Source organism: Crinia signifera, chromosome 7 (assembly GCF_055691185.1).
Source record: "Crinia signifera chromosome 7, ASM5569118v1, whole genome shotgun sequence".
Classification (NCBI taxonomy): domain Eukaryota; kingdom Metazoa; phylum Chordata; class Amphibia; order Anura; family Myobatrachidae; genus Crinia; species Crinia signifera.
In genome coordinates this window covers 108,892,475-108,904,974 of record NC_139223.1, presented here as the reverse complement: position 1 = coordinate 108,904,974, position 12,500 = coordinate 108,892,475, and the positions used below count along the sequence as shown (strand labels likewise).

General features: G+C 44.9%; 1 protein-coding gene across 4 annotated transcripts in view; it reads right to left on the bottom strand.

The window, feature by feature from the left end:
- Positions 1–12,500, bottom strand: part of SEMA5B (semaphorin 5B) — a 422,878-nt gene that overhangs the window by 162,780 nt on the left and 247,598 nt on the right. The gene's annotated exons all lie outside the window — the stretch shown is intronic.

The window sequence follows — 12,500 nt, the reverse complement described above, 5'->3', positions numbered from 1 at the left end:
CGGTGTGGGGCATATGTATAATGGACATCACGGTGTGGGGCATATGTATAATGGACATCACGGTGTGTGGCATATGTATAATGGACATCACGGTGTGTGGCATATGTATAATGGACATCACGGTGTGGGGCATATGTATAATGGACATCACGGTGTGGGGCATATGTATAATGGACATCACGGTGTGCGGCATATGTATAATGGACATCACGGTGTGTGGCATATGTATAATGGACATCACGGTGTGGGGCATATGTATAATGGACATCACGGTGTGGGCATATGTATAATGGACATCACGGTGTGGGGCATATGTATAATGGACATCACGGTGTGGGGCATATGTATAATGGGCATCACGGTGTGTGGCATATGTATAATGGGCATCACGGTGTGTGGCATATGTATAATGGGCATCAAGGTGTGGGGCATATGTATAATGGCATCACGGTGTGTGGCATATGTATAATGGGCATCACGGTGTGTGACATATGTATAATGGAGCATCACGGTGTGTGGCATATGTATAATGGCATCACGGTGTGTGGCATATGTATAATGGGCATCACGGTGTGTGACATATGTATAATGGAGCATCACGGTGTGCGGCATATGTATAATGGGCATCACGGTGTGCGGCATATGTATAATGGGCATCACGGTGTGTGGCATATGTATAATGGAGCATCACGGTGTGGGGCATATGTATAATGGAGCATCACGGTGTGTGGCATATGTATAATGGGCATCACGGTGTGCGGCATATGTATAATGGGCATCACGGTGTGTGACATATGTATAATGGCATCACGGTGTGTGGCATATGTATAATGGAGCATCACGGTGTGCGGCATATGTATAATGGAGTATCACGGTGTGTGGCATATGTATAATGGGCATCACGGTGTGCGGCACAAGTATAATGGGCATCACGGTGTGCAGCATATGTATAATGGCATCAGGGTGTGCGGCATATGTATAATGGGCATCACGGTGTGAGGCATATGTGTAATGGGCATCACGGTGTGTGGCATATGTATAATGGGCATCACGGTGTGTGGCATATGTATAATGGCATCAGGGTGTGCGGCATATGTATAATGGGCATCACGGTGTGAGGCATATGTATAATGGGCATCACGGTGTGAGGCATATGTATAATGGGCATCACGGTGTGCGGCATATGTATAATGGGCATCACGGTGTGCGGCATATGTATAATGGGCATCACGGTGTGCGGCATATGTATAATGGCATCAGGGTGTGCGGCATATGTATAATGGCATCAGGGTGTGCGGCATATCTATAATGGGCATCAGGGTGTGCGGCATATGTATAATGGGCATCACGGTGTGCGGCATATGTATAATGGCATCAGGATGTGTGGCATATGTATAATGGGCATCACGGTGTATGGCATATCTATAATGGGCATCACTGTCTCCTCCACCACTTTGTGACTCCCCTCCCTGCATCCCCTGCCACTCTGCATCCCCCCTCCTACCCTGCATCCTGTGCCACAATGCCCCCTCACACTCTGCGTCCTGTGCCACCCTGTGTAAGTCCTCACTCCCTTCGTTCTCAGCCACTCTGCATCTCCCCTCCCAGCATTCTACGGCACCCTCCATCCCCCCCTCCCTCCCTGCATCCTCTTCCACCCTGCCACTCTACTGTGTTGGGAGACCCCCTGTCACCCCCCCCCCCCATCTCTATCTCCCCAGCCCCACAGGCTGTAGAATAAACGCTGTACGCATGCGCCTATTCTGCAGCCTGAGGGGCTGGGGACATAGCCAGCAGCTAAGAGAGCCACTAGCCATGCCCTCACAGTGGCAAAAATTGGGCGTGGCCTTGTTGGAATAGGCCACACCCCCATATTGATAGGCCACACCCCCTAAAAATTCGGGCGCGCCTCCGGCGCGCAACAACACTCCCCCCCCCCCCCCCCCTCTTAGGGCTGCTTCAAGATTTTTCCCGGGCTGGTTTTAATTCCCAATCCGCCCCTGGTAACCAGTATCACCGATCCTACATATACTGTATAATTATGCAGCAAACAGTCTAACGGTCCCTAAATGGTTATCCAGTAAACAGACTAGCAATCCCTACATACATATAGCTATCCAGTAACCCAGGGGTCCTCAAACTATTTTGCTCTGGGACCCCATCAGACAAAAATAATTACGAGATCCCAGAAAGTTACTGCAGAAGGTCATCACATGTTTAGTCAGCAGACAGCACAAACATGGCAGCATTGTGGAGGTACAGAATGATGGGAGGAGTCTTAAATAACAGACAATTCAACAGATTTTTCAGACTCCTTGAATCACTGACTGAGATTAGAAAAGTCATCAGCCTGATGGTCAGCAACATGGAGTTGCGACCCCATGCTTAGAAGGTCAGGACCAACTTTGGGGTCAGACCCACAGTTTGATAACGGCTGCAGTAACCAATCGCCCTGTCTCTAAATGCCTACAGTTATCCAAAAACCCAGTGGTTCTCAAACGTTTAAAATCACGGTGCCCCCGAGGATCAAAATTTATTTCATAGTACCCATAGGCCAAGCAAATCGGAAGAAAAAAATATTAAATTAGGTAAATTATAGTTATATCTCATCCTTAGGGTCAGTTATGTGGTAGACATGATTAACTTCTGTTTGTCCACAATTTGATATTGGTCATAAATCATTTGAATTGGTCATGGACCTCCAATCCAGGACACCCCTGCAAGTCCCCCAAGACACCCCAGGGTGCCATGGCACAGAGAGGTAGATTTATGAAGCAGTGATAAGGGAGGAGAAGTGATAAAGTGCCTGGTACTTTATCACCAGCCAATCAGCTCCTGACTGTTAAGTTACAGGCTGGGTTTAAATAGGAGCTGATTGGCCGGTGATAAATTACCAGGCACTGTATCACTTCTCCTCCCGTATCACTGCTTCATAAATCTACTCCAGAGTTAGGTAACCACTGCAGTAACCAGTATAACCAGTACAATGATCACAACACACATACAGTGCATACAGTAACTAGCAACACTGTCCCAAAACACATCGTTTTTCCAACTACCAGTATAGCTATATCTACATGTATACAGTCATCCAGTAATCAGTCTTATGTGCCGTTCACACCAGGACGATCCGCTCACGATGCACATTGTGAGTGGGTCGTCAGTGTCTCGTCAGACCCGCTCATGATCACACGGAACACACGACCCGCTCACGATGTGCACCGCGAGCGGTTCCGATCCGAACGTGACCCGCACCCGGCTGTATGGTCATTTCCAGATCCTACCTTCTGCAGGTAGGATCTGATTAACGACCGACCGACCCGCGGGGCCGCGCATCCGTTCGGAATCGGATCACAACAGGACAGAAAAGGGCCCAATCACCACACAATCTACATCCAATCGGTTGGAATTGGATCTAGATTGATGTGATCGGAACCTTGTCCTCCTGGTGTGTACCCAGCATTACAATCACTTCACACAATCAATTATCCAATAACTAGTATCACTGTCCCTACATACAGGTATGCAGTAAACTGTCTTATAATAAAAATGTACGCTTAAAATTCCCTTTAGGAACATATCAGACATGACATTTCTGCGGTTCTACACTAGCCATAGGAAGAAGAGGGGTTTCATGACTAGTGCTCCGAAATGCGCAGCCAACGACAGTTTAAGTACAGCCCTTTGCCTGAGGGCACACATTCCCACCTACGTATATCACACCTGGAGTCAGTACCAGACTGAGGGCACATTATCCATCACCCATGTCTCTAAGCATACAGGCTGACACTCATGGAATATACAGTATATTAACTCTATTAATAAAATAAATTTCCCCCAGTGAGTGCAAACTATTGATAAATATATATGCTGTGCAAATCTGTAGGCCTACATAAATATTTATCCATGGTTTGCACTCACAGGGGTAAATTTACTAAAGTTTCTAAAAAGTAAAAGAATTGATTTTGCCCAGAGCAACCAGTTTATCATTTTCTAGGATGTAAAAAAGCAATGATGACACAATCAGATTCGTTTCTCTGGCCAGCCTTACCTCTTTCTATTCTTAGAAGCTTTAGTAAATTTATCTCACATAGGGCCTTATTCTGGTTGACTCTTAGAGGCAAATTCCTTCTCAAATGTGCAGAGAGAATTAGATATGTGTGTTATTTTTGTTTATGTGCAGGGAAAATACTGACTGCATTTTTGTACACTGCAATATAGATCTGGGTGGTATCCGTCTGTTTTCAGGGAGAGTCAGGGAGAGTCAGGAAAAACTCAACTCTCCCTGGCCTCGGTCAGTGGAAAATTCATTAGCTGCTGAGTGAGTTGTGAATGGATTTGCAGCTGTATGATGATCGGCGATATTTTCTAAAGCATTTTGCAGAGTTGCCCAGGATGGGGATTACACTATAGTGGGGGGCTCTGAATAACCCCCTTTGTCAAGATCATCTCCTGAAAACACTGATACACATGAATAAACATGCACACACTCAGTAATTAGGATTGTATAGAATGCCACTTTGCCTCACAAAACAGCCTGAATGTTTATGGCATGAATTCAACAATATATTGGAGTCATGCTTTAGCGACTGTGGTTCATGTTGACATTATAGTATTATGTAGTTGCTGCTGATTTGTTTGTTGCACTTCATGCTTAGAATCTCTTGTTCCATCCCAAAGGTATTTATTAAATATAGATCTAGTGACTGTGACCACTGAATACACTAAACTCATTGCGATGTTCATGGAACCGGCATCAGATTATGCGTGCTCTGTGACATGGCACACTGTCATGTTAGACGTTGTCAGTTGAAGTAGGTTTTATCCATAAAGAGATATACATATCAGCAACAATACTCTAAATGGTCATTGAATTAAAAAAAAAAAAGGTTAATATTTAGCCCAAAAAAATTCCCAACATTATTTCACATCCACACCCTGAAATGTTTTCGCATGGCAGGATGGATCATTGAATCATGTTGTTTAAGTGACGTTATAATACTACCGTCTGAACATGGCAGCAAAAATTTTGATTTATCAGACTAGACAACATTTTTCCAATCTTCAGCTGTCTACTTTGGGTGAGCGTGAGCTCACTGTAACCCCAGTCCCTGTTCTTAATGAGAGTGGAATGCGCTGGTGTCTTCTGGTGCTCTAGCCCATCCACTCCAAATGCAATGTGCTTGTGTGCAGGGATGCGCTTATGCATTCCCCTGTTGGAATGCAGGTTTATTACCTCCTCTCTTGGCCTCTAGCAATGGGCCTGATTTAGACCTGTTTGCATGGCTTTAAATTTGCAAGGGGACTGACAGGAAGTAGCGTCTGGGGGTGGAAACCAGCCGTTTAGTTGGAGTGCTAAGAAAAATGCTAGGCCTGCTGGGGAAAAAATGCTGGGAGTGTCAAGGAAAACACAGGTGTTCCCAAATGTTTTGGGGTAGGGTGTGTGACGTCAGATAAGCCTGTTTTCAGCGCAGCTGCCGAGTAAGTCTTGTGTTTGTATGAGTTGTGGCCAGTGTAAAAATCATTTGATGGTGATCATGTTACCATGGGTTTTGGACATATTCTCTTAGATTTGAATGGATGTGTAGCAGACCACATACATTTGCTCAGCGAGCTCATTGATTAGATAGGTGGAAATTCACACTAGTGGGGCGGCATGCTGGCCGTGCAAATTTGTGCCTGTGCAATCAGGTCTAAATCAGACCGAATGTATTGACTCTTCTACTCATCGGGAGGGCCACTGCCTTAATCTTGTATTCACAAAACTATTCTCAGTTTTTGAAATCACTACCACCCCTTTGCCCCTCTCATATAACAACCTTATCACCTGTATGCTCACCTCCATTTATTCAAACTCAATGTCACTGAAGTCCCCCGATCTACCTCAAACCCGCAGAAATAATAATGCAATTAATTTTCAAGAACCTTTCGCTCTCAACAACTGCTCTCACCTATTTCTGCTTTCACTACTCCTGAAATGGCTGTATCACACCTAAACCAGACTCTTAAAATAACCCTTGAGGATGTGGTTCCAGCTACCCATCACATTCCACGTAGGCCTAGATGCCAACCATTGAACTCATGCAATTAACAAGACACCTACAAAAGCTGTCACATAAAGTTCAACATAAATAGTGCAGTTCTCGTAGTCGGACTTCCTCACATATAAACCGATCTACCACTTTTTTCATAATGCAATGGACAAAGCTAAATAAACATATTTACAAACACACATCTCTGCTCAAACTTCTACTACTAAGTGACTCTTTTCACTTTTCAACCCTCCCTCACCCAAGACACCAGCCACTATCAGTGCGGAAGATCTTGCTTCCTACTTCAAGGACAAGATTGGTAAAATCTTCGTAAAATTAGTAAAAGATAAAATGGTATGCTCCTCCTCAGTGACCCACTCAGGGCAGAATGGATGCTGTAATGGTTAGCATTACTGCCTCACAGCAATGAGGTTATGGGTTTGATTCCCACCATGGCCCTAACTGTGCAGAGTTTGTATATTCTCCCTGTAGGTTAATTGGCTCCCAACAAAATTAAACCTAGAATGACTGTGTGTGCATGTTCATGTGGTAGCAAATATAGATTGTAAGCTCCACTGGGGCAGGGACTGATGTGAATGTTCAACAATTCTCCTTGAAGCGCTGCAGAATATGTGTGCGTTATATAAATAACTGGTACAGTAATAAATAAATAATTCCCTACCTCATCTTCATCTTATACCATCACAAATAAGTACAGCTCTGTCTCCTGTACTCAACCCAACCTTAACCTCTGGAATATTTCTCTCTACTGGTATCTTTCCTTCTTTGTACAAATACGCAGTGATTACTCTAATTTGAAAAAAGAAAAACTACCGTCCCATCTCTCAGCGTTCATGTCCCGCCAAACTACTTGAGAGACTTGCCTACATTTACCTCACACACTTTCTTAACTCACACAATTTATTGGACCTACTTCAGTCAGGCTTTTGTTCCCAACACTCCACAGAGACAGCACTGACCAAAGTAGTGAATGATCTGGTCACTGCTAAGCCTAAAGCCCATTACTCAGTTCTTATTTTTCTAGATCCGTTTGCTGCTTTTTAACACTGTTAACCATACTCTTCTCATACAACCACTACAAGCCCTACATCTTCAGGACACAACCCTTTCTTGGGTCTCTGCTAATATTTAATAAGCTACCTAAATTAGCGAAACGCGTCAGTGAGCTGCATGAATACCCACTAAATTGCCTATACACTCCGGATCTGTCCGAAACAACCCCTTGGGACCTACAATAAACGGACTTCACCAAATAACTTGGTACCAACTACCGCCTATAATCAGGTTGGACAAAAGCACACTTGCAAGCCCATCTGCAGATCAAAGTGCCAATCCAATCCGGTGGATTTTGGTGATATTTCCCAGCTTTGGGCAGACCACACGGATATCTGGTGGACACAAATACCCTATTAAGGGTGGTAACTATTACTTATTTATGTTTCACACATTCTTAGGGGTACGATAGGAATGGACTCTCCGATTACTTCTATACAATTTAGGGTGCAATTTATATCTCATTGTGCAATGCATTTTTAACTTATTTTATTGTGGTCTTATTAAATTAATGTTAAAGATGATCCAATCTTTCTATTTTTTATTCATTGAATTTCCATTACTGTGTGCGCTGCCCTACCATCTTCTTTTCTTGTTTAACTCCAACTTACCTCTGGGCGACTGTAATGACCTTACGCCTCTTGTTATATGTGAAAATCCTAAACCATAAACAATTTCTGAGATACTCAATCCTGCCACCAACAATAATTCCACAGTCATTGTAAATTAGATTACATTTCTTGGTCTGAACAGCTGAACCTATTGACTGGGTCTGTTTCCTTTGTGTGTAGATTGGCGGCACATGATTGGCTTATTAAATGTTTGTATGAAGAAGCAGATGAACTGAATAAAGTGGCCACAGAGGGGCAGATTTATTAAGCTCAGTGAAGTGTTAAAGTGTCTGGTTTTTATCACCAGCCAATCAGCTCCTACCTGAGGAAGCCGGAAGCATACTGATCCGGGGAAACGCGTTGAGCATTTATACTTGGACCTTGCATCCACTGATGTCCTGTTCAATTTCCTGAAAGCTAGAGCACCACCTGAATCTGGAACAAGTTTCATCCACCATTGGGAGACCTAGCCAGATCCCTAAAGAGACTCACCACAAAGCCAGTGGTCGCAATCAGGATACTATCAGCTCTTGTCACCATAAAACATTCATTCAACATCAATCCAACTATATCCATTACTGGAGACTTGTTGCCAACATCTTTCAATGTTCAGCTATCATCAGTGGAGCAATTAACAATTGGTAATATGAAATCTTTCTCATTCAATATAATGGAATATTCTGTGACATTTGACTTTTAAGAACCTGCAATTTTATACCACTAGAGGTGACACGATCCCCCATTCTTAATTTAAAAATTTTATGTATTCTGTTGTATATTTTCTTCATTTATTATATTGATTTTTACAATTATCTTAAGTAGAGTTAATAAATATTATTTATTGTAGTACTGTCTGATCAATAATTATTCAGCCAGCACTGGCACACCCCATATTTTTCAAACCAAGCCTGGAACTTCACAGTTAGGAGCTGATTGGCCGGTGATAAAAACCAGACACTTTATCACTTCACAGAGCTTAATAAATCTGCCCCTGAGTGTGTATTTGCAGTGTAGTGCAGAAATACACAAATCGCTGGACTGAGTTTTAGAAGTCTTTCTGACAAATTCCTGACTGTTGTTTCATATTTCCCATAGTCCTCAGGTCTGTTCACGTGTCAAGCCACTGTTCTGTTAAGATTGATAGTCGGCTCTATTACATCAAATCAAGGGTCACCTAGCTCTTGCAAATGAAAATCCCTCTGCCAAAGGGACTTCATTTTCCATATATCTAATCATACACCACAAAGGTTGCAATGTATACTGCATATATCAGAGTTTTTTGCATTCTGATACAACAGAATGGGCACAGAAGTGTTAATATACAAGCGTTCAGGAGGCAGTTGGTCATTGATCACACTGACACGTTAGCTTTGTGAAGGAATTATTTCAAAGGGTCTAGTAGTAACAAAAGCACCAGAGAATTTATTACATTAGTTTTCAATATCTCTGGAACCCGCAGACCTGTAGCATATTTATTAGGATGCCGTGCGCCTTCCCTTAATCTTTCAGAGCCAATTAGTGCCGAGTCTATTATATAAAGCAGCCTTGGTGGCCTGTGTGTTAAGGATTATCCGGGGGACGACGTTCCTATAAACACAGAAAAGCAGCTGGAAAATGACTCAAGCTACAATCTTAGTACGCAGAGTATGGTACAAAACACAAACATAAAAGAATCTCACACAGATGCACGTCTATCGATCGCTCACAAGAAACTTGCCAAGGATCTATCTCAGCTCAATTATTATTATTAGCATCTCTTTATAGTAGACATTAACAACATGGTAGAGAAGCCCTGATTGTGAGAGTTTACAACAAACAATGCAGGGAAATATGGGAGATAAAACTCTGGTTTGGGTGCCAGAGATATTGGGCCAATATTTAGACCTATTCGCTAGGCAGCATAGACACAGCCTCAGTGTCCCCCGCTGCCCTGCCCCAACCATCTTACATCTCTCTCCCCTTTCCTCCCTCATTCGCTGCCCCTTACCTTCCCCCATGTCTCCATTTGCCTCTCTGTGTGTGTCTCTCTCTATCATCTCCTCTCATATTTCTCCAATCTATCTTCAACTCTACCTTTCTTTATTTTTTGTCCCATCTTTGCAGATGTGATACGTACATGCTATCTGAACCCAGATAGACTGTGAAGCCCAGTATGTCTCAGCCTGTGGCATTGGACCTACACTTCTTAAGATTACCATACACTGACCGATTTAGCCACTTTCCCTCAATTCCGACAGATCGGGCCAAGAAATCGGGGAAAAAGTGGCCAAATCGGATGTGTTTGACATTTGATGCAATCCGATGTGTGGTCCTGTGCGCATTGGATCGGAGATCAGACCTGCCTGCTGGTCCAGTCTCCAATTGGGACAGCCTCCCGGCAGCAGGGAGTCAGATTGCATGCAATATATCACATGCAGAAGGACTGAATGCAAAATATTGCATGCGATCCTGCCAACCAGAAAGGTCCTGGGCGGGTCAAGGGTTATTGGCTGTGACTTCTCCCCTCGGAGGTTGTGGAGCTTGTATCTCCCAACATCGGAACCATTACAAAACAGTAGGCAAGTATGCTTTGATCGCTAGGTCCTTCATCTTTATCCACTCACCTTTCTATATACTGTGTGATTCAGACTGTGAACCATTGCATTTTATATTATATGCTTTTGACTGTAAGCTTCTGAGCAGGATATTCTTACCTATTTGTCTATATGTTATCACAATGTCTTGATGCATTACCATTTTGCACCAAATAGTAATGTGTTCTATAAATAAATGTTATTATTATTATCTGGGTTTATTCCTCAGGATTACTATTGCACCAAACCTGCCTATTCCCCTGGATCAGCCAGAAGGGTTATAAAAATTATTTTTGCACCCCTTAAAGGTATGCAAGCCTCCTGCAACCTCCCACACCTCACCGTAGCTGCTATTGAAAATGGAAGTTTGGGATGGTTGATTCGTGCTAAATCACGTAATTTTGGCCCGTCCCCATTTTTATGCCAAAATAATATGCAATTGTGTATCCACTGATCCCCTACTCATAGTAACATAATAACTAAGGTTGAAAATAGAAGTTAGTCCATTTGATTTGTAACTACTGACTTGAGCAAGTCATATCTATAGGATTCCCTTAGTGGCCAAAAATGGATCCAGTTTTGATTTAAATTCATTAACAGTAGTTGATGTAACCATCCCCACCGGCAATGAGCTCTAGAATTTTACTGCTCTAAGGGTGAAGAATTTATTTTCCTCGAGCCTCAGGACATGCCAGTGTGTCCTAAGTATAGACCTGAGTGCTAAGCAAAGCACCTGAAAATCTCTGCCAGGCCCCAGGCTAGCTGCTGTCTATCTCAGCGGTAGGCAACTGGCGGACCACGGTCCATCTCAGGGACCACAAAGGACAGGGAACCGGACCGTCTCTAGAATATAGATTAGATCACGTGGCCTAGTGGCGGAGGAGAGAAGACGCACTTTCCCGGGACTCCTGCTTCTGAGTGCTGGCCACCCAGTTCCTGACTTTCCCCTACACCATGCTCACCCCCACAGTGTGTCCTCACCTTGGTCCCGGCACCCCGCCACCTGTGCTGGAAAGCTGCAGAGCCGGGCAGCGCATAGATCACTCCTGCGGGTTGCGGCCTCAAGTACTCCTGAGGCCGGGGCCTCGATATCTGCAGCCCCCCCCAGCGTGCCGGACCCGCTGGACGCTCCGGTTCGGCCGCCGGGGATCGCCCTCCTCTCTGCCCGTGATCCTGGGACACAGTGACTGCGGGGACAATATTCGGGATACCAGCTGGTGCCCTCACACTCCCTGAGACTTCAGCCGGCAGGGCTGAATCTCCCTCTTCAGCCCATATACTGCAGCGGCGGCCATCATGCCTGCTGCACATCAAGCACACAACAGGAGGCAGAAACTGTGCCTGATCTCAACCCTGCTGTGGTCATCTACCTTATGTGGGTTCCTGTTCCTCTCTCTCAATAGTAGGTACCCTCCAAGTGCTCCCTCCATTAATCTCCTACCTACAGATGGGGCCGGGCTCTTCTTTACTGGCGAATCGCCAGAACGGCACCGCTGGCGATCCGCCAGCAGCCCGGCTCGCCATCTGACTGAGACACGCATGCGTCTAAATCTCCATCGGCGGGGCAATGGGAACCCTGTCCGTCTCCGCTTCAGGGAGACGGACAGGGTTAGGGGGGAGTGCGGGCAGGCAGCGGGGACCCCGGGTGACCGCCGACAAGCCGTCGGTCACCCGGGGGAAGCGCTGGAAGCGCGCGCTTCTCATGCGTGCGCGTGTCCTTCTCGCTATACAGATGGCGGCTGGCGGGGGATGGCGGCTGGCGTCGCCATCGCCTGCAAAGATGAGCCATGCCCTATCTGTTTACCATTTCTCTCTGGGAGATTATAAAATGAATACTGTATATAAAAAAATAATCTAGATTTACTGCTGCGGCACTATAGTAGCCATAGGCGAATCTAGGCATTAGACCGCCGCACACCAGCGCAGTGCAGGACTGAGAACGCTGAGTCGGACCTTGTGGACCTTGATCAAAATATCCGGACTCCATTAAAATTGACTTGTCTACCCCTGGTCTAAGGGCAGAGGGGTTCCACTGTCAGCAAATGTAGGCCCTGACACTCCGTCTTCTTCTTTCCTGTGTCTGAATACACTCCTGATAAAGGAATATACAAAACACGATGAGTGTTTTAAAGGACTGTCCCCCCCGAGGAAGGCTACCACCTGTGACTAAGCCTGACAATTCCACCCGACCTTGCTGTTTGCCTTGCGGG